Below are 26,468 nucleotides of genomic sequence, written 5' to 3'. Positions count from 1 at the left end.
CTCATACTATTTAAATAAATAAATTGAAATAATTTAAATGGACTAGAAATGGCTCCATAGCCATTATTTTGCTCTAGTCCATGATCATGGTAAACAACTATGCTATATTTTTACATAAACATGTAGAGTGTTTGAAAAGTGATTTATGAGAGTTGGAATCAAATCAAAATCATTTATTTTTACTACATTATTTCTACAACCAATCTTGGGCTGAGACTGGTGTGGTTGGATAGATAATTTCACAAGATTTCCAACAACATACAATTCATGAAATTTGGTTCTGTAGATTTGATTCTATTTAATTTTGAATATGCCATCTGCAAAGAATTTCAGTTAACTTAAATATTTCGAATTTGAATTGGTGGGCTTAGGCGGGAAACGAATTTGGGCCATAGAGAGAAAAAGAAATGGGCCAGCCCATCTGCCCGTCTCGCGCGAGTGGGCTGCCTGACAGTGGGACCCGCTTTCAACGGTATTTAAATAGCGAATCGGTACGAGCGAGGGGAGGCGTTGGATTAGACGATGATTGTGCGGCTCTCGTGCGTCGTCGTCGACGATGAGCACGGCTCAATGGCGCGGCGAGGGTAGGGGGTCGGAGAGCTCACCGGTGCTCCAGCGATCGTCGGCGAGGTGCGCAACAATGTTGTCGTGGACAGCGAGCCTCCTGGTACTGGTGGCGTCGCTTGAGGTGGCCCCAATCGACGGCGAGGTGCTGCAGGTACTGGCGGTGCTCCGACGTCAAATTGGAGCTGCTCCGGCTACAATGTGGCGAGGGAGGTGGTCGAGGAGAAGCAGAGATGGGAGGACAAGCTGAGGGTGTGAAGAAATGAAAAGGGGAGGGCCTCTATTTATAGCGGCGCGAGGGTGCTGCGGCTGCCCGTGGAGGTCGTCCATGGCGCGGCTGCTCTGGTGCGCGAAGAGGCAAGGTGAGGACGGCGTGGGCTGTCTGGCATCATGGAGATGCTCGCGTGCTTGCTGGCGCGGCGAAAGCGAGATGGGATGGTGCAGGGGGAGGCGGCGTCTGCCACGGGTCCGGCGGCAACATTCGGCGCGGGCGGCGGCGACAGGGCGCGCGCAAGCGATTGAGTGTGTGTAGTTTGTAGCCGTTGGCGTGGTGATGCTGTGCGCAGAGGCAGAGGGGTAGGGAAGGACGGAGGCGACGGGGTTTGCCCGTGCTCTGGCGCATCCAGGGCACGGTGAGCGCGCATGGCTGGCACGCCTGGGACGCTCTGGGCGCGTACGGGCTGGCCAATGCCGGCCTCTCTCGTGCCAGGGGTTGGCATGGGCTTGCTCAGGGTTGCCAGGAGATGCTCTGGGACAAGGTTAAAGCAAAAGAATAGATCAGAATGGAGAGATGGCCTGGAGGTGTGCAAGGGGCATGGCATGGGCTTGTGTAACATCCCAAGTTTTCAATAAAAGGAACAAGAGAGAGATTTCAAGAATCCAAAAATCAGAGCCAACAAAAACTTTTTCTCAGCATATAGGACTATGCATATAGCTCACCTTGTTATCTAATGGAGTGTGTTTTTGCCATCATGCTTGCTTATGTGTTTACTCTTATTCTAAAACCCTAACAATGATCACTTGATCATCCAAGGTCAAATAAAAAGAAATTGGAAAAGAAATTATAAAAATAAATTCCACACACACATATGGCCCATGCCATTTTTACAAATCTTTAATCTAGACCATTTTGGTTTGCACCATTAGTTGTAAATGGATACTAAACACTTATTAACACTTTTGGAAACAATCAAACTCAATTCAAATCAAATTTGAATCAAATATGAACTCACATGTGATTATGGTCATGTGTGACAATTTCAGCATGATACCCACTTTGAGCCCCTGGTTTTTAACTTTTCCTTTTTACACTTGGCCAATTCTTTGCACCTCTTCCAAGACCACATCAAGGACAACAACTTTGCTCAAAACACTCACCTCAAACTCTGTCTTAATTTCAAACTAGAAGCAAGCCAAGTGGAGACATTGAAACAAAACTAAGATCATATGCAAAATGTGATTTTGCATTTCAATTCCATTTTGATCACCACCACCACCAATATACTCCATTTAATATATGATTACAACCCACCAAAAAGAATTGCAAAATTCAAAAATTATTTTCTTTCGGGCATTTCATCAAACACCTTGAGGGCAGTGTATCAATTTGTGCCCATGCTGGAAAATGGAGAGGACTTGGTCCAACCTGAGCCACCACAGCAACCCCTGAACCCTCCTCTCACTTCACAACACCAGTACCACCACTTGCACTGACCATTGTTTGATCAAATCATCAAGAACTTGCCATGTCGTGGCATGGCATGCCTCTCTCATGCCATCTTCGTTTCTGGTTACCACAGGCCTGCCTCACCTTGTCAATTCTCTTCCTCTCACTCACCTGACACTGCCCAGCCCTTGACTCAACGAATCCCTGCGCCGGAGACGCCAGAACACGAGTGCCCAGTGGCGCCCAGAACACGTCCATGCTGCGCCAGAGCGCGCATGGAATTCACCCTGGACGCGCCAGAGCGTGACGACGCCCGCGTCCTCGCACCACCTCAGCCTTCACTCTCAGTGCCAGTCGACGCGCGACGGCACACTGAAGCGCCTGGACACGGCCACTTGCCCTCGGGAACGCCATGCTCGACGACCACGACTCCGATCACCCGCCGCGGCACTGCCCCTTCCCATCAAACGCGCCATCGCCACAGAGCCCCTGCCGCACCACGATCAAGCGCGTCAGCTTCACCAGTGCATCAGCAACCAGACGAGCCCATGTCTTGCCCCTTCGCAACCTTGGAACGGCGACGACGACGACGGCCCTAGCTCCGCCCCACGGCCACCACCCGCTCCTATAAAAGGAGGGCTCCTCCCACCAAATTGTGCACACCAATCTCTTCCTCTCCTCACCACAGCTCTCCTCGACACCTCAATTTGTTCGATTAGCCACTCCTCTGCCTCAATCGCAAGATCGTCGCCGCCGCCAGTACACGGAGTTCGCCGGAGAAGGAGACCACCCTAGGGGATGCCACTGCTACCGTTGGCTTCCTCATCGACGACACGGTCAATGCGCACATCTCCAACGACCGCCGGAGCTCCGACGAGCTCGTCGACCCCCTACCGCCGTCGCTAGTAAGTCCACCTCTCGCCGGCGATGACGACGCACCTGGGCCGTCGATCTCACTTCTAATCGCACGGCTATCCTCGCTCGTACCGTTTCGCTGGAAAAATCTCAATGACAGGTGGTCCCCGCCTTGTCAGCTGGCCCGTAGAGATACTGGGCCGGCCCAATTCCCTCTCGTTTGGCACGGCCCTTTTTATTTCCCGCCAGCCCACGATTCAAATCCAAAAATGAAAAAAAGGAAAATAATGCAATCTGATGTTAACTTTGAAATTTAATAGGGGCAAATCTACTTGGCCAAATTTTACAAATTTTATATATTTGGAAACCTTAGGAAATTATTTACACAATGCCACTGGATTGAACCCTAGATCTATTATAGAATTAAAGTGAGAAAATAAACAAGGCAGGGACTTTTCTGCATTAGATCAATTATTAAAAATCAACCATAGATGCTTTTAAGTTAATTCCAAGTCCTATAATTCACATTTCACTTGTACTAATTGTTTCTGCAAAAATATGCCATTCTTACTTTGAATGATCATGGCCTAGTTTAATTAAAGGACTTTATGGCTATTTCTAGTCAAAGATATTGTCCAAAACTATTAAGAAATCATATGGGAGTGTTTCTCTCATTTAAATCTTGTCACCACCAATTCAAGATGAGGTAGAGACTCTGGTCATTTAGGTCTCATATGAATTGTTGGTAATATTAAATCTTTACCAGGCTAGGATTAAATGGTATGAGGTGCTCACCTCATTTAAATCATTTTCTTAAATGATAAGTGTGAAGAGGTTGACTTTGGTCAACCTAGGTCACATATTATTCATGAGAGAAATTAAATCTTAATAAGATAATGAGAGGAAATTATTTTCTCTAAGTAATTAAAAGTAACATCTAGATTAGTATGAGAGGAAATTATTTTCCTTAAATAATAAGAAAAACACATCCACCAACTTAATAGTAATGTGTGATGCTAGATTAAGTTGTGTGCATCATGAGTGTGCCTAGTTTAGTAAATAAGTTTGGTATGATGATTGTGTACCCCGTATTCGTATTTTAGATGCTAGTACCGAGGAGTATCAAGAGGAGGATGAGGTCTACTTACAAGGAGAAGAAGACCACTTTGACCAATTCCCCAACCAAGGCAAGATAATACTCTTGCAAAGTGCAAAGCTCACCATGAGCAAGACATTACCCCATTTACTTTATGCTTATGATCCTATTTCCCAGTTTTACTTTCCAAGCTTTATTTACTTTTGTTTTATCAAAGTATCTTTTTGATTCATGATTTACTTGGTTAGTATTGGATTAGCACAAGAGTATCAAAGTTAGCCTAGAAGCAAAGCAAAGTACTTAGCACCCCTCATACCTAGATGCTAGTGCTAAATTAAAAATGACTACTCTAGATGGGAACATGTGTTTATAAAATGATGATGTTGAAACCTTGGAATGATGAGTCATTTCCATTGAAAGATTTTGAAGGTGAATATGACATGAATTTTACTTGGTGAAATGACTAAAACTGATGATTGAGTTGGATGCGATACCATTCCAATTTTTGAGTACCCCCACACTACCTGATTATGGGTAAGGCTTAGCTGGAAATTTATGTGTCTTAGTATGGGTTCCCTCTGAACACACGTCATAGGGGTTATGCTTGAGGCTACCTCCGTTGGTGAGAAATGATGTGAATTGAGGTGAATTGTACGGCCAAGCCCTGTGCAGTTCCCGGGTTAACAGTTGGTTTTCACCGGGAGGCCAAGCTCATGGGGAGAGGTGCCTATACTAGGGTGTGTAATTGAAAGGTTAACGGTTGATGATCCGCGTACTGAGTTACGATTATTCGGGGTTTATCCCTGACGGATGTAATCAAATGTTGTGGCACAAGTGTGCAACCTCTGCAGAGTGTAAACCTATTAGAATAGCCACGTCCGCGGATATGGACATTTGGAAAGGCCATACTGTTTCCGTCATCAGAATTTATATCTTTGTGACTGGTGAATTTGAACTTGAACTTGAAAGGTGACTTGGAATTTGAATCACCACAGAGTTGTGGGAATGACACTAATGTTCCCACTTGAGTTAGTTAGCACATGAGGAGTTTGTTTACTAAAAGGTTTCTAAACTAAAATTGGCTTTATGCAAATAACCCTAGAGCTTAGAACACTCTCAATAGTAGTGTTAATACTTACATTAGTATTAGATTGCGAGTACTTAAAGTACTCACGGCTTTGTCCCTGGCTATTCAAATGGCCAGACTATGAAGCCGAGCAGCAGTACGAGGATGACGATCAGCAGGATGTCTACCACAACTAGGAGCTTCTAACGTCAAGCGTTGGCCTGTGGACTAGAGAGTCCTTGTATCTTTACGCTTCCGCTATGAACTTATGTTTGTTCGTTGATCATTAGATCAACTATTCATGTAATATGGATCATGTGATTCCAAGTTGTAAGACATTATGGTTTGTAATGAATGATGACTGTGATACTTAACTATTATGCCTCGCAACAACAATTTCCTGGGATTGTGATGTATGACATAATAGGCATCCGGACTTAAAAATCCGGGTGTTGACAAGTTGGTATCAGAGCCATTGTTTGACCTTAGGAGGCCCTAGTTAGAAATGGATGTTCTGAAAGATTAGTTTCAAAAATGAATGGAGTATTTCTGAAAAACTTAGTCCTTGTCTTCTCCTTGAGTTCTTTGGAAAAATAAGAAGTCATGCTCTTCCTTAGAAATATAACTAAAATTTTGCCACACTTGTTCACTTCTCTAACTTAATCCTTCACTTTCAGATGGAGCCCGTGAACACGAAGTTTTACCAGCTCGGGAATGGGGGAAGCTTGGTCTTCGAGCACGACCTCAACGCCCTTTCCGATCACCTTGATCGCCCGCACCCGGAGTTCCACGGAGTTCAGGTCACGGACCAGCCAGGAGGCGAGTTGCAGTGGATCATCACCGCTGACTTGAGGGGCAAGATGGAGCCTCCCACTTCTGAGAGGATCCTCTTCTCCTTCAGGGAGAGCAACTGGCTGGACGGACTTGCCCGCGCACTTCAGGAGGGACTCGCACGCTTGTGCGGGATGAGCGGGGAGGCACTCAAGGACCCTCGCTTTTCTCACCTCGCGAGGCGTAACTCTGCTGGAGAGCCCATGGACATGTCGCCCCACCCAGAGGTGAAGCACCATGTGGAGCATCTTGACTTCATCCTGTACCACACTCAGCAGGATCTTGACCACGCCCGTGAGTACGCCAACCAGACTCACGCTCACATCATCGAGCAAGGTGAAGCTATCAAGCTGCTCGCCAGGGACCGCAGGACTCTTTGCCTACTGCGGACGAAGAAGGATGCCACCATCACTCTCCTCCGCGAGAAGATAGCAGCACTTGAGGCCACCATCAAGACCAGGAGGAGCAGATGAAGAAGATGGAGGAAGATGGAGATGACATTCAGGGAGGAAGTGCCTTCCTGAGTGACGAGGACGACTTCGAGGAGGACGAGAACACCGAGGAGGAAGACTACGAGTTCCTCGACGCCGGAGAGGATGACCACATCGCCATAGATGATGAGTAGTTCACTTGTGCACTATCGTAGGTGTGAGTTGTATCCCGCCCCATGTATCGTAGCTTGGAGAAGAAGGGTTCTTAAAACCCTTAGTGTGTTAGCTTGTAATGTGTGTTGTTTGTCATGAATGAATGTATGTTTGTGTTATCATGAAAAGACTCCAAGTTTTAACTTTTGAACTTAAACACAAAACAAGCCATAGAGAATTTCCCTCTTATCTCATGATCTATCTCAATGCTCAGATGGCCCCTCCAACTCGCAACGCGACTCAAGACGCAATGATGCAGATGTTGCAAGCTATGCTGGAAGGTAGAGAAGCAGAAAGAGCTGAAAGGCAAGCCAACATTGCAGCACTTCAACAGCTTGCCAACAACAATCAAGGCCATCATGATCATCCAGGATCAAAGCTCAAGAACTTCCAGAATACCAACCCGCCAGTTTTCAGCAAGACTGAGGAACCACTTGATGCAGATGATTTGCTCCAAACTATGGAGAACAATCTAGAAGTAGCTGGAGTTGAAGAGAATGAGAAAGTGCTGTTTGCCACGCACTACTTAGCAGGACCAGCAAGAGCTTGGTGGACAAGCACCCGTGCCATGAACGCAGGACAATTTATGACTTGGACTGATTTCAAGCTCAAGTTCAGCAAGTACCATGTGCCCCTGGGTCTGATAAAGAAGATGAGGGATGAATTCCGTGAACTGAAGCAAGGCCGGATGTCCGTGGTGGAATACCGCGACAAGTTTCTAACTTTGTCAAGGTACGCCCCGGATGAGACTGATACTACTGAGAAGAGGAAGGAAAGGTTTCTGAACGGACTGCATGATGAGATGCTGACTGTGTTGATCAACATCCCCTTCGCCGACCTCGAAGCCCTTGTTGACTCTGCCATCCAAATGGAAGGCAAACTGCACCAAGCCAGCGAGAACCGCAAGCGCCGCATGATGAACCAGAGTGGGCCTAGCAATGCCCCAAAGTATCGCCCCAACTCAAGCGGAGGCTTCCGGAACAACAAGCCCAATGCACAGATGTCACGTCCGGGTTATCAGAACCGGAGTGAAGGAAACCCGAGACCAGGAGGCAACTACAACAACAACAACAACAACTTCAACCGCGCTCCGCCGAGAGCCCCCAACCACAACAACAGCAACAACAACACCAACACCGCACCAAGGACTGGGAGCAACGCCATCCCCGTTGCGACCAAGGAAAAGGCCACCATCACTTGCTATGAGTGTGGTGTAGTGGGGCATTACTCCAATGAGTGTCCCAAGAGGCTCACCAAGCTCGCAGGCAACCCCGCACCACCAGCTCAGCAGCAATGCCGTGTCTCCACCGGCAAGAAGTTTGCCCCCAACAACCCAAACAACCGTGGAGGTCGCCTCTTCCACATGAACGCCGAGGAAGCCCAGGAAGCACCTGACGTGGTGCTGGGTATGTTCTCTGTTAACTCAATACCAGCAAGAGTGTTGTTTGATTCTGGAGCATCGCATTCGTTTGTTACAGAAGATTTTGTGTGCACTAGTAAGATTCAACCAATCAGCTTGAAACATGTCATGATAGTTCAAATACCTGGAGCAACCACTAAAGCTAGAAAATTTTGCAAAGAAGTACCCATCAGAATTCATGAAATAGACTTTTTTGCAAATTTGATTGTTCTGGGAACAAAAGGATTGGAAGTAGTACTGGGTATGGATTGGATGAACATCATGGATTGATAGACTGCGCCAAGAAGGCCATCACCATGACTAGTAGCACCGGAATAATAATAGAACATGTGTCTGAAAAACTACCCAGAAAATTCACCTGCAACCAAAGTGTAGCCAAGCCAACTCTGGATCAAATCAGGGTCGTCTGTCGATACCCTCATGTGTTTCCGGATGATCTACCCGGTATGCCCCCAGATCGGGATATCGAGTTCATCATCGAGTTAATCCCTGGAACAAGACCTATAGCCCAGAGAGCCTATAGCATGAACCCCGCAGAGCTAGTGGAACTGAAGAAGCAACTGGATGATATGCTGTACAAAGGTCTAATTCGACCCAGTGCGTCGCCTTGGAGATCACCAGTTTTTTTTTTGTGGATAAAAAGGACGGTGCCACTCGTTTGGTTACGGATTATCGTAAGCTTAACGATGTCACCATCAAGAACAAATACCCCTTGCCAAAGATAGAAGACCTGTTTGACCAGCTAACCGGTGCCCAAGTATTCTCTAAGATTGATCTGAGGACAGGTTACCATCAACTGAAGATCCGAGCAACATATATTCCAAAGACTGCCTTTACCACCAGATATGGACTGTATGAGTACAATGTTATGTCCTTTGGACTGACCAATGCCCCCGCTTACTTCATGAATCTCATGAATAAGATCTTTATGGAATTCCTGGATAAGTTTGTCGTTGTCTTCATCGACGACATTCTTATCTACTCCAAATCAGAAGAAGAACATGAGCAACATTTGGAAGTGGTCCTAGAAACCCTTAGGCAACACCAGTTGAACGCCAAGTTTAGCAAATGCGAGTTTTGGTTGAAAGAAGTAGGATTCCTGGGACACATCTTGTCTGCAGGAGGAATTGCCGTAGATCCCGCAAAAATCAAAACCGTTGAGGAATGGAAAGCCCCAACCACCCAGATTGAAGTCCGGGCATTTCTGGGATTAGCGGGATATTACCGCAGATTCGTTGAAGGATTTTCCAGCATCGCAAGACCAATGAGTCAACTGCTGAATAAGGACAAGAAGTTTGACTGGAATGACAAATGTGAAGAAAGCTTTCAGCAGCTCAAGCTCAGATTAACCACAGCCACAATTCTGATCATGCCCGATGTCACCAAGCCATTCGATGTCTATTGTGATGCATCCAAGACTGGACTTGGATGTGTATTAATGCAAGGAGGCAAGGTGATATCATACCTATCAAGGCAACTGAAGCAACATGAACAGAACTATCCAGCTCATGACTTGGAGTTAGCAGCCGTAGTCTTAGCCCTGAAGGTTTGGTGTCATTACCTCATGGGTAATCGATGCGAGATATACTCAGATCACAAAAGCTTGAAGTACATTTTCACCCAGAAGGAGCTGAACATGAGACAGCGCAGATGGATAGAATTAATCAAGGATTACAACATGGAAATTCACTACCACCCCGGCAAGGCCAATGTGGTAGCGGATGCTTTGAGCAGACTGCCGAGTCAGTTGAACTCCATGATCGCAATAGAGCAACCAAGCATGTACCAAGAGTTTGAACAGTTCAGACTAGAGCTAGTAAGCGAAGGATTCTTAGCCAGCATTGAGCTCCAACCCACCTTGATGAGCCAGATAAAAGAAGCCCAGAAGGGAAATGCCAGCATTGATGGAATCAAGAATCAGATAGCTGCAGGAAAGGCACCAGGATTCACCGTAGATGAAGAAGGAGTTCTTTGGTACACCGGACGCCTGTGTGTACCGTCAGATTCAGAGTTGAAGCAAGTCATTCTGAAGGAAGCTCACGATACACTGTATTCCATTCACCCCGGAGGAACCAAGATGTACCAAGATCTGAAGGAACAATTCTGGTGGCACGGAATGAAGCGAGAGATAGGAACCTACATCGCCAAGTGTGATATATGTCAACGCGTCAAAGCAGAACATCAACGACCCGCAGGACTGTTGCAACCCTTACAGATTCCTGAGTGGAAATGGGATTATGTCGGCATGGACTTTATCACAGGATTGCCCAAATCTAGCAGAGGAAATGACTCCATTTGGGTAGTCATCGATAGGTTGATCAAAGTTGCATATTTCATCCCCGTCAAGACCACTTACCAAGGTCCAAAGCTATCTGAGTTATACATCTCCAGGATAGTCAGCCTGCACGGAACCCCGAAGTCAATTGTGTCAGATAGAGGATCTCAATTCACCTCAAGATTCTGGCAGAAAGTGCATGAAGGACTAGGAACCCGACTGAATTTCAGCACAGCTTATCACCCGCAGACTGACGGACAGACCGAGAGAGTCAACCAGATACTGGAAGATATGTTGAGAGCCTGTGTGCTAGAGTATGGATCCAAATGGGAAGACTGCCTACCTTACGCAGAATTCTCATACAACAACAGTTATCAAGCTAGCTTACAGATGGCCCCCTTTGAAGCCCTGTACGGAAGGAAATGTCGTACCCCTCTGAACTGGTCGGAAGTCGGAGATAGTCAAGTCCTCGGCCCCGATATTCTCCGAGAAGCCGAAGAGAAGGTGCACAAGATCCGCGAGTACCTCAAGACCGCCCAGTCAAGACAGAAGAGCTATGCCGACAAGAGACGTCGAGAGATGACATTCGAGATCGGAGATTTTGTGTATCTCAAAGTCTCACCCCTCAAAGGAATGCAGAGATTCCAACTCAGAGGAAAGCTTGCCCCCAGATATGTCGGACCATTCAAAGTTCTGAGTCGCCGAGGAGAAGTTTCATATCAGCTTGAACTACCGGAAGAAATGTCCGCCGTGCACAATGTGTTTCACATCTCACTGCTTCGGAAGTGCCTAGAAGTGCCGGAGAAGACCGAAGTGTTCAAGAACATCGACCACAGAGCCATTGATATCAACAAGGATCTAACATACCGCGAAGTGCCTATTCGCATCCTTGAAGAAGCTTTCAGGACCACCCGCACCAGAAGTATCAAGTTCCTGAAGATACAATGGAGTAACCACACCGAAGAAGAAGCCACTTGGGAACGTGAAGAAGATATGAAGAAGGAATACCTAGATCTCTTTAGTACCTAGTTTTCTTTAGATCTCGGGACGAGATCTTTTGTAAGGGGGAAGGGTTTGTAACATCCCAAGTTTTCAATAAAAGGAACAAGAGAGAGATTTCAAGAATCCAAAAATCAGAGCCAACAAAAACTTTTTCTCAGCATATAGGACTATGCATATAGCTCACCTTGTTATCTAATGGAGTGTGTTTTTGCCATCATGCTTGCTTATGTGTTTACTCTTATTCTAAAACCCTAACAATGATCACTTGATCATCCAAGGTCAAATAAAAAGAAATTGGAAAAGAAATTATAAAAATAAATTCCACACACACATATGGCCCATGCCATTTTTACAAATCTTTAATCTAGACCATTTTGGTTTGCACCATTAGTTGTAAATGGATACTAAACACTTATTAACACTTTTGGAAACAATCAAACTCAATTCAAATCAAATTTGAATCAAATATGAACTCACATGTGATTATGGTCATGTGTGACAATTTCAGCATGATACCCACTTTGAGCCCCTGGTTTTTAACTTTTCCTTTCTACACTTGGCCAATTCTTTGCACCTCTTCCAAGACCACATCAAGGACAACAACTTTGCTCAAAACACTCACCTCAAACTCTGTCTCAATTTCAAACTAGAAGCAAGCCAAGTGGAGACATTGAAACAAAACTAAGATCATATGCAAAATGTGATTTTGCATTTCAATTCCATTTTGATCACCACCACCACCAATATACTCCATTTAATATATGATTACAACCCACCAAAAAGAATTGCAAAATTCAAAAATTATTTTCTTTCTGGCATTTCATCAAACACCTTTAGGGCAGGGTATCAATTTGTGCCCATGCTGGAAAATGGAGAGGACTTGGTCCAACCTGAGCCACCACAGCAACCCCTGAACCCTCCTCTCACTTCACAACACCAGTACCACCACTTGCACTGACCATTGTTTGATCAAATCATCAAGAACTTGCCATGATGTGGCATGGCATGCCTCTCTCATTCCATCTTCGTTTCTGGTCACCACAGGCCTGCCTCACCTTGTCAATTCTCTTCCTCTCACTCACCTGACACTGCCCAGTCCTTGACTCGACGAATCCCTGCGCCGGAGACGCCAGAACACGAGTGCCTAGTGGCGCCCAGAACACGTCCATGTCGCGCCAGAGCGCGCATGGAATTCACCCTGGACGCGCCAGAGCGTGACGACGCCCGCGTCCTCGCACCACCTCAGCCTTCACTCTCAGCACCAGTCGACGCGCGACGGCACACTGAAGCGCCTGGACACGGCCACTTGCCCTCGGGAATGCCATGCTCGACGACCATGACTCCGATCACCCACCGCGACACCGCCCCTTCCCATCAAACGCGCCATCGCCACAGAGCCCCTGCCGCAGCACGATCAAGCGCGTCAGCTTCACCAGTGCATCAGCAACTAGACGGGCCCATGTCTTGCCCCTTCGCAACCTTGGAACGGTGACGACGACGACGGCCCTAGCTCCGCCCCACGGCCACCACCCGCTCCTATAAAAGGAGGGCTCCTCCCACGAAATTGAGCACACAAATCTCTTCCTCTCCTCACCACAGCTCTCCTCGACACCTCAATTTGTTCGATTAGCCACTCCTCTGCCTCAATCGCAAGATCGTAGCCGCCGCCAGTACACGGAGTTCGCTTGCTACCGTTGGCTTCCTCATCAACGACACGGTCCCTGCGCACATCTCCGATGACCGCCGGAGCTCCGACGAGCTCGCCGACCCCTTACCGCCGTCGCCAGTAAGTCTACCTCTCGCCGGCGATGACGACGCACCTGGGCCGTCGATCTCACTTCTAATCGCACGGCTATCCTCGCTCATACCGTTTCGCTGGAAAAATCTCAATGACAGGTGGTCCCCGCCTTGTCAGCTGGCCCGTAGAGATACTGGGCCAGCCTACTTCCCTCTCGTTTGGCACGGCCCTTTTTATTTCCCGCCAGCCCACGATTCAAATCCAAAAATGAAAAATAGGAAAATAATGCAATCTGATGTTAACTTTGAAATTTAATAGGGACAAATCTACTTGGCCAAATTTTACAAATTTTATATATTTGGAAACCTTAGGAAATTATCTACACAATGCCACTGGATTGAACCCTAGATCTATTATAGAATTAAAGTGAGAAAATAAACAAGGCAGGGACTTTTCTGCCTTAGAATAATTATTAAAAATCAACCATAAATGCTTGTAAGTTAATTCCAACTCCTATAATTCACATTTCACTTGTACTAATTGTTTCTGCTAAAATATGCCATGCTTACTTTGAATGATCGTGGCCTAGTTTAATTAAAGGACTTTATGGCTATTTCTAGTCAAAGATATTGTCCAAAACTATTAAGAAATCATATGGGAGTGTTTCTCTCATTTAAATCTTGTCACCACCAATTCAAGATGAGGTAGAGACTCTGGTCATTTAGGTCTCATATGAATTGTTGGTAATTTTAAATCTTTACCAGGCTAGGATTAAATGGTATGAGGTGCTCACCTCATTTAAATCATTTTCTTAAATGATAAGTGTGAAGAGGTTGACTTTCGTCAACCTAGGTCACATATTATTCATGAGAGAAATTAAATCTTAATAAGATAATGAGAGGAAATTATTTTCTCTAAGTAATTAAAAGTAACATCTAGATTAGTATGAGAGGAAATTATTTTCCTTAAATAATAAGAAAAACACATCCACCAACTTAATAGTAATGTGTGATGCTAGATTAAGTTGTGTGCATCATGAGTGTGCCTAGTTTAGTAAATAAGTTTGGTCTGATGATTGTGTACCCCGTATTCGTATTTTAGACGCTAGTACCGAGGAGTATCAAGAGGAGGAGGGGGTCTACTTCCAAGGATAAGAAAACCACTTTGACCAATTCCCCAACCAAGGCAAGATAATACTCTTGCAAAGTGCAAAGCTCACCATGAGCAAGGCATTACCCCATTTACTTTATGCTTATGATCCCATTTCCCAGTTTTACTTTCCAAGCTTTATTTACTTTTGTTTTATCAAAGTATCTTTTTGATTCATGATTTACTTGGTTAGTATTGGATTAGCACAAGAGTATCAAAGTTAGCCTAGAAGCAAAGCAAAGTACTTATCACCCCTCATACCTAGATGCTAGTGCTAAATTGAAAATGACTACTCTAGATGGGAACATGTGTTTATAAAATGATGATGTTGAAACCTTGGAATGATGAGTCATTTCCATTGAAATATTTTGAAGGTGAATATGACATGAATTTGACTTGGTGAAATGACTAAAACTGGTGATTGAGTTGGATGCGATACCATTCCAATTTTTGAGTACCCCCACAATACCTGATTATGGGTAAGGCTTAGCTGGAAATTTATGTGTCTTAGTATGGGTTCCCTCTGAACACACGTCATAGGGGTTATGCTTGAGGCTGCCTCCGTTGTTGAGAAATGATGTGAATTGAGGTGAATTGTATGGCCAAGCCCTGTGCAGTTCCCGATTTAATAGTTGGTTTTCACCGGGAGGCCAAGCTCATGGGGAGAGGTGCCTATACTAGGGTGTGTAAGTGAAAGGTTAACGGTTGATGATCCGCGTACTGAGTTACGATTATTCGGGGTTTATCCCTGATGGATGTAATCAAATGTTGTGGCACAAGTGTGCAACCTCTACAGAGTGTAAACCTATTCGAATAGCCGCGTCCGCGGATATGGACATTTGGAAAGGCCATACTGTTTCCGTCATCAGAATTTATATCTTTGTGACTCTTGAATTTGAACTTGAACTTGAAAGGTGACTTGGAATTTGAATCACCACAGAGTTGTGGGAATGACACTAATGTTCCCACTTGAGTTAGTTAGCACATGAGGAGTTTGTTTACTAAAAGGTTTCTAAACTAAAATTGGCTTTATGCAAATAACCCTAGAGCTTAGAACACTCTCAATAGTAGTGTTAATACTTACATTAGTATTAGATTGCGAGTACTTAAAGTACTCACGGCTTTGTCCCTGGCTATTCAAATGGCCAGACTATGAAGCCGAGCAGCAGTACGAGGATGACGATCAGCAGGACGTCTACCACAACTAGGAGCTTCTAACGTCAAGCGTTGGCCTGTGGACTAGAGAGTCCTTGTATCTTTACGCTTCCGCTATGAATTTATGTTTGTTCGTTGATCATTAGATCAACTATTCGTGTAGTATGGATCATGTGATTCCAAGTTGTAAGACATTATGGTTTGTAATGAATGATGATTGTGATACTTAACTATTATGCCTCGCAACAACAATTTCCTGGGATTGCGATGTATGACATAATAGGCATCCAGACTTAAAACTCCGGGTGTTGACAGCTTGTTCTGCTCCTCTCCACACTTTAATCATCAGTTTAATGGCGTGGTTTGATCCAGGGGACATAGGAGTACAAGAATGATCAGGGTTTGTCTCAGGTTTAGGCAAAAAACCCGTGGGTAATAGCATGTGTGGTTAAAGTAGATGCTTCCCACCAGGTGCTTGACACAATGGCTGCAAGAGAATTCTTTTTGAATTTTGAAAAGATTTTTGGTGGAGTTGATTCACATAATATTTGAAACACAATGGTGGTGGTGGTGTGCAAAATGGTAGTGGTTTGTGAAAACCCAAAATATGTATGATCTAGTTTTTGTTTCAATGTTGCCACTTGGCATTATTATATTAAGCAATTGAGACAGAGTCAACCATGTTGGTCAACACAAAAAGTATTCACCTTGATGTGCTCTTGGATGAGGTGGAAAGAGTTGGGAGGGTTAGGTTTAAATTTGCTTAGTACAAAGGCTCAAAGTGGGTAACATGTTAATAGGGGCAGATTGGACCATTATCATATGTAACTTGTATTTGATTTTTTTCCTTTGACTTGATTTGTGTTTCTTGGATTCCAAAGTGTTTGTTATTGGTTTATTGATGTTTCCCAACCATTGTCACAATTCAATATGGCCTTGGTTAAGGATTTGTAAAATGGCTATTTGCACATGTGTGAGGTGATTTGAATTATTTTCTATTTCTTCTTTCTCTCTTCTTGATCCAAAGATCACACTCTAGGGTTTTAGCATCATTGATAAGCACACCAACAATCATCATGGCAATGTCACACAGAAATGCATGAACACTATGCATAGCACCATTTTCAAATAAAAGTTTTTGTTAGTTCTAAATTTTGAATATTGGAAACTCCTTTTCTTATTGATTTGAAATCTGGGATGTTACAAAAGTATAGGGTGAAACCGCTACCTTCACCCAATCCCCACAAAGCTCATCCCTAATCCCCACTCTTAAAAACTGCCATTTGAATTTGGTTAGTAGGGATTGGGGCAAACGACAATGGCAATCAAATAAACAGGCATACGCAAAAATTCGGTTTTTATGTCATGGGCCACATGGCAACTGTAAACTCAGAATATTTGAGTTTCAGTATACGTTAAAATTAGCACTAGTACGACATGAAGGAGTACATGAGCTAGTAGATACATCTAGACCATTCTGGACTTAAACTCTGGAGTACATGAGCTAGTAGATACATCTAGACCATTCTGGACTTAAACTCTGAACATGCCAACATACTTGATGTTCAGCATACATTAAAATTGACAAGCCACACCCTATAACAAACTCTGAAGCTGCCTGAATCTTAAATTACAAAATTACTCATAGAAGCTTGAAGCGGATCTGAAATCAAATTACAGCTCGAAGCAAACCGGTAGAACATGCATCCGCAGATCTAAAATATGCAACTGACAAATCATAAATATAGGAAAAACATATTTTATCTGAAGGCAATACTGAAAGATGGTACATAAATAAGGAACAACTAGGAAAAATGGCCATGACTCATGAAAGCATCCTACAAATTTTTGGTTAATTTGTAATTTGTGAGTTATCAGATTAAGAAATTATTATCTATCCATGGTGGACGAAATGGAAGCACATGTATTGTTTTACATGAAAATACTGTTTACACATAGCAACTTACAAGTTACCAGTGCACACTCCTAGTAACCACTAAGTTTAGTTCAGTACACTGTAATGACTTTGCTGCCCTGAGAAAGAATTCTCGATAAGAGAAAACTACAATTCTTTTACTGAAGCTTTTACAGTTATTTAAATTCATGACATGTGGCTTCTGCTGTTCACACTTACTTTGGTACATGTATTAGACAACGACCGATTGAAATTTATGTGCTGCTTAGTTTAGAGCATGTAGCTGTTGTGAATGAGCAACTAGTATTCACTATGGACCAAAGGCCAGTACATGTACAGGTGATACAATATGCAGGAAAGCCCCTCATACAATGAGAATATACAGTAAAGGGTTCTGTACATCACTAACACCCCCCTCAAACTCACGGTGGATTAACAACACTGAGTTTGGAGAGAAAAAACCCATGTTGTGCTCTAGTCTGGGCCTTCGTGAAGAAGTCAGCAAGTTGTAGCTCGGAAGGCACATAGTGAAGAGCCATAACCTGATCCTGCACAGCATTACGCACATAGAAGGCATCAATATCAATGTGTTTGGTGAGCTCGTGCTTCACCGGATCACGCGCAATGCTGATGGCACCAGTACTGTCGATAAAAGAGGAGTCGGTGCGTCAACAGAAACACCAAAGTCCTCAAGTAACTAGCGTAACCAAGTCACCTCTGCCGTCAAGAGAGCCATCGCTCGCAACTCATCCTCGACACTCGAACGAGAGACTGCAACCTGCTTCTTGGTCTTCCAAGCAATGAGAAAACCACCAAGAAAGACAGAGTAGGTAGAAAGAGACTTGCGATCCGATGGATCACTAGCCCAGATAGCATCTAAGTAGGTCTGGAGCTGTAAGGAGCTGGAGCGAGGAAAGAAAAGACGACGGGAGATAGTGCCACGAAGATAGCGGAGGACTCGAAGGAGATGACTATAGTGGACACTAGTGGGAGCAGATATGAACTGACTCCGAATGTGGATCGGGTAGGAGATGTGAGGACGGGTGACAGCAAGGTAGACAAGGCTCCCAACCAAGTGATGATAGCGAGTCGGGTCCGGAACAGGATCACCATCAGTGGCACGGAGATGTACATTGAGCTCCATAGGACTCTCGATAGTGCGCTCATCACCAAGAGCGACACGAGTGAGAATGTCCTGAATATACTTTTCCTGGAAGATATAGAAACCATCGGAGGTAGAGGAAACCTCAAGCCCAAGAAAGTAGCCAAGAGAACCAAGATCAGTCATGAGAAACTGATAACGAAGACGTGCCTTGACAAAGGCAATGTACTCAGGGTCGTCACCTGTGATGATCATGTCATCGACATAAAGAAGAAGGAGAGTCCGACCACGCGAAGATGTGTGGACAAAGAGCGCAGGATCATGTGCGCTAGGGACAAAACCGGCAGAGGTCACCACAGAGGAGAAACGCTGAAACCAGGCGCGAGGGGCTTGCTTAAGGCCATAGAGAGAGTGCCGGAGACGACAGACCATGCCGTCTGGAATAGAGTAGCCAGGAGGTGGCTACATGTATACATCCTCACGTAGCTCACCATTAAGAAAAGCATTATGCACATCAACTTGAGAGACAGACCAGTGACTGTTGTGGGTACACTTTATGGGTGTATCAACAGTGTGGCCTAGATCCGGCAAGCTCGGGTGGCCCATAGACGGTGATGGTGGCATGTGGCCCATCGGGCGGCCCAGTTGCTGTAGATCAAGATGGATGAAGTCCAGCGCAGGTAACAGGAGCCGGATCTTAACCGCCTTATGAAGATAGTCGGATCCATGAAGGCCCATGAAGTATCCGGATCCAATATGGCGCATAAGGAAAGGTGGATCCTTGATGTGCACGACAATGTAATATTCCGTAGTTAGGCATCTTGTATTCCGGCTAGGACTCTCCGTGTAAACCCTAGATCCGAGCGCCTTTATAAGCCGGATCCTGGGAGCCCTAGAGGCACAAACTCAACTCATTATAATAACGCGAAAGCGCCCAGATAATTCCATATAAACAGTAGTAGGCCCTGTCATCGTGCAGGTGTTCCGAAGCTGGGTAAATGGAGTACCACCGTCCCGAGGACTCTCCGCCCGATGGTCCCTACTTCTTCTCGCACTCGTGAGGATCCCTCATCGGAGGTACCGTCGAATAGGCAACGACAGTTGGCGCCCACCGTGGGGACAGCGGTGTCTGGAGGCCTCCAGGAGGGTTCCGCCATGGGAAGCTACGACGAATCCATCACTGTGGGGCGTGTTCTTTACGCCTGAAACTTTCCGATCATCCCTCAGGACGAGTGATGGATTCCGGCTAGGACCAACCCTGTCAAGCTCTCCATCATCCCAATCGGCGGCATTCACATCTTCATCAGCGAGACCGTCGATTCCGACGGAAACGCCCTGGTAAGACATGCTGACGCGACCGCCGCTGAGCAGGACGCAGTCGCGAAGATCCGATCTGAGATCCAGGAACTTCCTAAGGAAGATTCCACTTTAGATCTGGAAAATTCAAAGCCCACTCAGTCCACCCCTGAGCAGGAAACTACAGTGGAAGACCAATGCAGATCCGCCTGGGTCTCCCAGGTGTTGGATAAGCAAAGGTTCCACTTTGTGCACTTCGTCACACATACCGCAGGAACCGCCCCTCCTCAGGAAGGAGCCGGACCCATGCAGGTTGAGGCTACCGGAGACAACGATGCCCCAGATCAGTAGGAGGCCACCAGAGACAAGGAGGAATCAATCATGGGCAACCTAAGCCCATCCTCAGACGATGCTACCACTTTGGACATAGAGGAGTACAATCGCCCGACGAAGGAGCTAGAAGGTGATGAGGAAGCTGAAGCAGAATCCGCTCCGCCTAATTAAGCAGGTCCTTGCAACCATAGTTGGGCTAGTGCAGGAAGCTGACGAGGAAACAACTCCAACCGACGTCGGACTCCTAGGCCCGTCCACTTCGGAGACTCCGCCTTCGCGTCCTCGCTACCGCGTCGTGCCGGATTCCGGAGGACACGTTCCCGGGAGCCAGGAGTACATGTCCGCCGACGAGCTCGTCGAACAGGCAGGCCGGGGTGCTATCGCGCACTCGGAAATCCTCAATTATCCAATAAATCCGTATGACGCCGCAGATCCTGAAGTTCTAGAAGAGAAAAGAAAGGAGATGTTGGCTACCGCGAAAGTATTTGCCAACACTGCAGTAGCAATGCTGGAGGAAAGGCAAGAAGCTGGAGAAGTGATGGAAAGTTTCTTCAAGAGAGAACGCGAAGCCAAAAAAATTCTTGGCAGATGCTAAAACCTCTGAGCACAATGGGAAACCATGATGGAGGACGCTGATAAGGAAGCAGATAGAATCCGCCGGGTGGCCATCGGCCCCCGAAAGATCAACTTTGCAACCCCTTCAAACCAGCAGCCACTTGCCACTCCAAAGGACAATATAAAGAAAGCCGCGGAGATCTTGGCCAAGCAAGACGCGGAAATCGACATCGCACATCTCCGCACACTGGTAGCTTCAGCAATGAAGCAACAGAGCAGGGCAGACACTTCACGCAGGTTGGAATCTAACCCGGATATATGTGTATCCACCGCGCAGAAGGACGCCTCCGGAAGACAACATCGTGATGATGAATCGCGCACCGGATCCACAGAGCGCAAAAGGAGAACCGGAGAACATCCAAATCTGATCCCGGTGCCCTCGAAAACACCTCCGATGGACCCAAAAAAGGGAAAGGATCCGATGTACACTAGAAGGGACAAGTACCAGAACCCATCACCTCCGCCGCGGATGACGAGGAGGTTCCTTGGCAAAGCTCACTATGAGGGGCTTGGGTTTAGAGAAAGGCGACGATGGAGGTTCCGGGAGTGAGACGGTACACGACGTGCCCAGGTTCACGTCCCCGCGGTGGAGGATCGCTACGTCCTGCTAGCAATCCAGTATATGAAAATATGTGTACAGGGGCTGCCATAGGCGGAGTTGTTGTATCTAGTCTAGTTCTAATCTGCGGGTTGCGATGTCTAGGCGTGTCGCCTCTATGTTTTTTGTTTCTGAATATATCCCCCAATGGGTGCCCCTGCCTGGTGATACGTCTCCGACATATCGATAATTTCTTATGTTCCATGCCACATTATTGATGATATCTACATGTTTTATGCATACTTTATGTCATATTTATGCATTTTCCGGCACTAACCTATTAACGAGATGCCGAAGAGCCAGTTGTTGTTTTCTGCTGTTTTTGGTTTTAGAAATCCTAGTAAGGAAATATTCTCGGAATTGGACGAAATCAACGCCCAGGGGCCTATTTTCACACGAAGCTTCTAGAAGACCGAAGATGATACGAAGTGGGGCCACGAGGTGGCCAAACACTAGGGCGGCGCGGCCCGGGCCTTGGCCGCGCCGACCTAGTGTGTGGGCCCCCTGTCAGGCCCCCTGGCCTATCTCCTCCGCCTACTTATAGCCTTCGTCGCGAAACCCCCAGTACTGAGATCCACGATACGGAAAACCTTCCAGAGACGCCGCCGCCGCTAATCCCATCTTGGGGGATTCAGGAGATCGCCTCCGGCACCCTGCCGGAGAGGGGAATCATCTCCCGGAGGACTCTTCACCGCCATGGTCGCCTCCGGAGTGATGAGTGAGTAGTTCACCCCTGGACTATGGGTCCATAGCAGTAGCTAGATGGTCGTCTTCTCCTAATTATGCTTCATTGTCGGATCTTGTGAGCTGCCTAACATGATCAAGATCATCTATCTGTAATGCTATATGTTGTGTTTGTTGGGATCCAATGGATAGAGAATACTATGCTATGTTGATTATCATTCTATTACCTATGTGTTGTTTATGATCTTGCATGCTCTCCGTTATTAGTAGAGGCTCTGGCCAAGGTTTTACTCTTAACTCCAAGAGGGAGTATTTATGCTCGATAGTGGGTTCATGCCTCCATTAAATCTGGGACAGTGACAGAAAGTTCTAAGGTTGTGGATGTGCTGTTGCCACTAGGGATAAAACATTGATGCTATGTCCGAGGATGTAGTTATTGATTACATTACGCACCATACTTAATGCAATTGTCTGTTGTTTGCAACTTAATACTGGAAGGGGTTCGGATGATAACCTGAAGGTGGACTTTTTAGGCATAGATGCATGCTGGATAGCGGTCTATGTACTTTGTCGTAATGCCCAATTAAATCTCACAATACTCATCATATCATGTATGTGAATGGTCATGTCCTCTCTATTTGTCAATTGCCCAACTGTAATTTGTTCACCCAACATGCTATTTATCTTATGGGAGAGACACCTCTAGTGAACTGTGGACCCCGGTCCATTCTTTTAATCGAATACAATCTACTGCAATACTTGTTCTACTGTTTTCTGCAAACAATCATCATCCACACTATACATCTAATCCTTTGTTACAGCAAGCCGGTGAGATTGACAACCTCACTGTTTCGTTGGGGCAAAGTACTTTGGTTGTGTTGTGCAGGTTCCACGTTGGCGCCGGAATCCCTGGTGTTGCGCCGCACTACATCTCGCCGCCATCAACCTTCAACGTGCTTCTTGGCTTCTACTGGTTCGATAAACCTTGGTTTCTTACTGAGGGAAAACTTGCCGCTGTACGCATCACACCTTCCTCTTGGGGTTCCCAACGGACGCGTGTTGTACGCGTATCACCTGGCTTTATATATCAGCCAAGCTAGGGTTTACAAGAGTCCTAGTAGGATTCGTATTGGAGTCTTATTTCTTGTAATTCAAGTTCATTTTCCTTGCGGGTACAGCTTGGTGAGTCCTTGTGCTGGTCCAGCTTCATAGTTTGCACCGGGTATGGCAATGTCGAGTATCCGAAGGGTTATGCCCACATCAGTGGCCCCCGAGTGTCTGGCCGAAGTGAAGCTTCGGGCAGGGACTAAAGTTGTCATCGTCCGAATGTCTTGATCATCTGTTGAATGTTGAATCTTGTGCTTGATGTCGAGTCGAAGTTGCTTTTTGTCGGGTGAGTGAAGTGCTCCTGATAGGAGTAGCCCCCGAGTATATGGACGGGTGCTTGCAGCCGCACATAGACTCAAGTTGTACTACTGGGAGATCTTGATGTTGATGCCGACGTCTTCGGGTTTATTCTTCTTTATCGACGAAGCTGCCATTTTTTTTATCGGGTGCGCGATCAACGCTCCCGATGGGAGTAGCCCCCGAGCCTGTAGATGAATATGAAATAGTCATGTATAGGGTGTTAAAAATGCTGAGTCGAATATCGTAGATTTCCTCGAGTTCCAAGAATATTTGGATGCTTTCGATGATGGCGATGATTTTGATGATATCATAGATAGAGGAGTTGCTGATTTCGATGATGTCACAGAGGAATCGATGATTTTGATGATGTCCCGGAGGAGTCGATGATTTGGATGATGTTCCGAAGGAGTTGATGATTCAGATGATGTCCCGGAGGAGTCGATGATTTGGATGATGTTCCGAAGGAGTCGATGATTTGGATGATGTTCCGGAGGAGTTGATAATTTTTATCGGGTGCGCATACATCGCTCCTGATGGGAGTAGCCCGCCGAGTCTAGGCATGGATGCTTGCAACCGTGTGTAGACTCAAGTCGAGCAACCCGATGTTATAGTTTTCTTCAGGTGTCGTTGACACATTGTTGTTTGTTTCAAGGGGCAATTCTTAATGCACCTTGAGCATCATTGATTGCATTGTTTGTAAGTTTATCGGAGGCGAATCTTTGAGTGATCAGATCTTGTTGCAGGTTCGCTGAACCCGTAGTAATGTGCAACTTCACTTCAACCGATGATGTATGTTTAGGCGGCAGTCCCTGAATTAAATCGAAGGGAGTGTGTCTGCCATCAACTCTGTCGCTCTTTAGTACTTCTATAGTTTAAAGTACCGGCATGGGTCTTTTTGTAAGTACTTTTATCCTTGCCATCAGCAGCACTCTCTTATTCTTGAGGCTTCAGCAGAGGATAATTGTATATTGTTGTAAGTCCCGTTGATTACCATCTATTACAGCGCCCGTATTTTCAAAGTCTTTTTAGATGATAACTTCAGGTATAAAGAGTCTTCAAATTTGTTTGAATTCCAGCGAACCAGCGCTCCCGTCGGGAGTAATAAAAATAGTCGGAGATCTTCATGTCTTCTCGAATTTCGGCAAACCAGCGCCCCCGCCGGGAGTAGTAAAAATAGTGTAAGGAGTCTTCATATTTTCTTGAATTCCAGTGCTCCTGATGGGAGTAAACGCAATAGTTCGAAGCTATTCCAGGAGCCCCCGAGTAATTCCAGCGCTCCCGATGGGAGCGCATCGGGTCAATATTATATAACCATTGAATATTCTGGATGATGAACCCACTGACCCGAGAGTGTATCGGGTCAATATTATATAGCCATAGGAGATAAATCCGTTAATAACCATAGATGATGAAGCCATTGACCCGGGAGTACATCGGGAGAAGATATATCCTGAGCCGAAGAAGATAAATCCATTGATAACCATAGGTGATGAAGCCATCACTAGTGGAAAAGGGGCTAACTGTGGCGCACCTTTTTCACTTTTTGTGGCGCATATGCACATCACCACAGTTGCCACGCGAGTAGTATTAGGATTCTGTGGCGCACTACTTGGTGCACCACATAAGTTTTGAATTATGTGCCGCATGTGCGCTGGTGCACCACAGAATGTGAGACAATTCTGTGGCGCACCTGCGCACATGCGCCACAAAATTTTGTGCCAGATTTTGTGGCGCATATGTGTCCATGCGCCACATAATGTTAGCAATGTTTTATGGCGCATTACCAGTACATGCGCCACAGATTTTTAATTTTTGGATTTTCAAAAAATTTCCATTTCTGCAGTATATGCTAGTATTACACAGGAAATATACAGGTATATACAGGAAATACATAGCACTATCCAGAAATAACAGAAATACTCACAAATGACATGATACACACAAATCTTCATCATTACATCATTTAGATCCAAATTATTACACAAGTACAAATGTGTTCATCGTCCCATACACATGCATGTGTTCATCGTCGCATACACATGCCTCGTCACCAGCCACCTAGACTAAAGTAAAGTAGAGTACAACTGCGGTGGCGGTGAGTAAGAGGGGGACCAAGAACTTCAGCCGGTTCTTCTTCTTCCCACGTGTGCCCTCCACTGTGCTATCGCCTCCTCTCTAGTCTTGTATCCCTTGTATTTGTTCCCGCTGAACTTATGCACCTGTTCGAGACAGTCCTGCCCCTCCTCGTAGACACCTGGAACCCGACTCTTGTACACAACGTATGTCGGCATCTCTATTGACAAGGCATATTAGTACATCATGCATATATATATGTTGATAAATATTAGAGCAAAGCATATAGTAAAGTTGAACACGGCAACAGTAAGTTTGCGAGGCGCACACACAAGACGACGTCCATCGATACACATAAAACCGATAAACATAGTACTTAGAGTTTACGACCCACCAAAAGACGACATCCATCGATATATACAAACTAACCGATGAAGATAGCTAGAGTTTATGATCCACAAACACTAAGTCAAGGATGGCAGGGTTCCGGGAACAGCTTGTACAAATCTTTCGTATTCCACGTCCTCCTGTCACCCTGTGCTTTGAGGCGATTTTCTACGTCCCTCTTGTATCACGCTCTACCCTGGTGTAAGAGCCCTCCCCCTGTGATGACGTCTTCAAGGATGATATGTGATAACTTGACCTGGGTAGCATGGAAGTCTTCTCTGCGGTCATCATCGTTGATCCGCGCCAACTTTTGGGCCCATCCTCGAAGAGCAGATGGCGGCAACAAGTTCTGGCTATCTTGGACAAATCCTTTTAGGTGATGCATGACATAGAAGGCCTCAAGAGTGTTGTTTTCCGGCTGCTTGACACAGGGGAACTCGAACACGTGCTTTAACTTGTGTTTGCCATCATCCCTGAAACATTCCGCCTTTTCTTTGAAGGCGCCTCCCTTTTTGAAGTAGCCCTCAAGAGCATCATCTAGCACACCCCTTATTTTGGCGTAGTTCTTCTTTTTCACACTCCTCGAGTCGAAATAGG

The sequence above is a fragment of the Lolium perenne genome, chromosome 5 (genome assembly GCF_019359855.2).
Source record: "Lolium perenne isolate Kyuss_39 chromosome 5, Kyuss_2.0, whole genome shotgun sequence".
NCBI classification, from domain to species: Eukaryota; Viridiplantae; Streptophyta; class Magnoliopsida; order Poales; family Poaceae; genus Lolium; species Lolium perenne.
Note: the sequence above shows the minus strand (reverse complement) of the source record.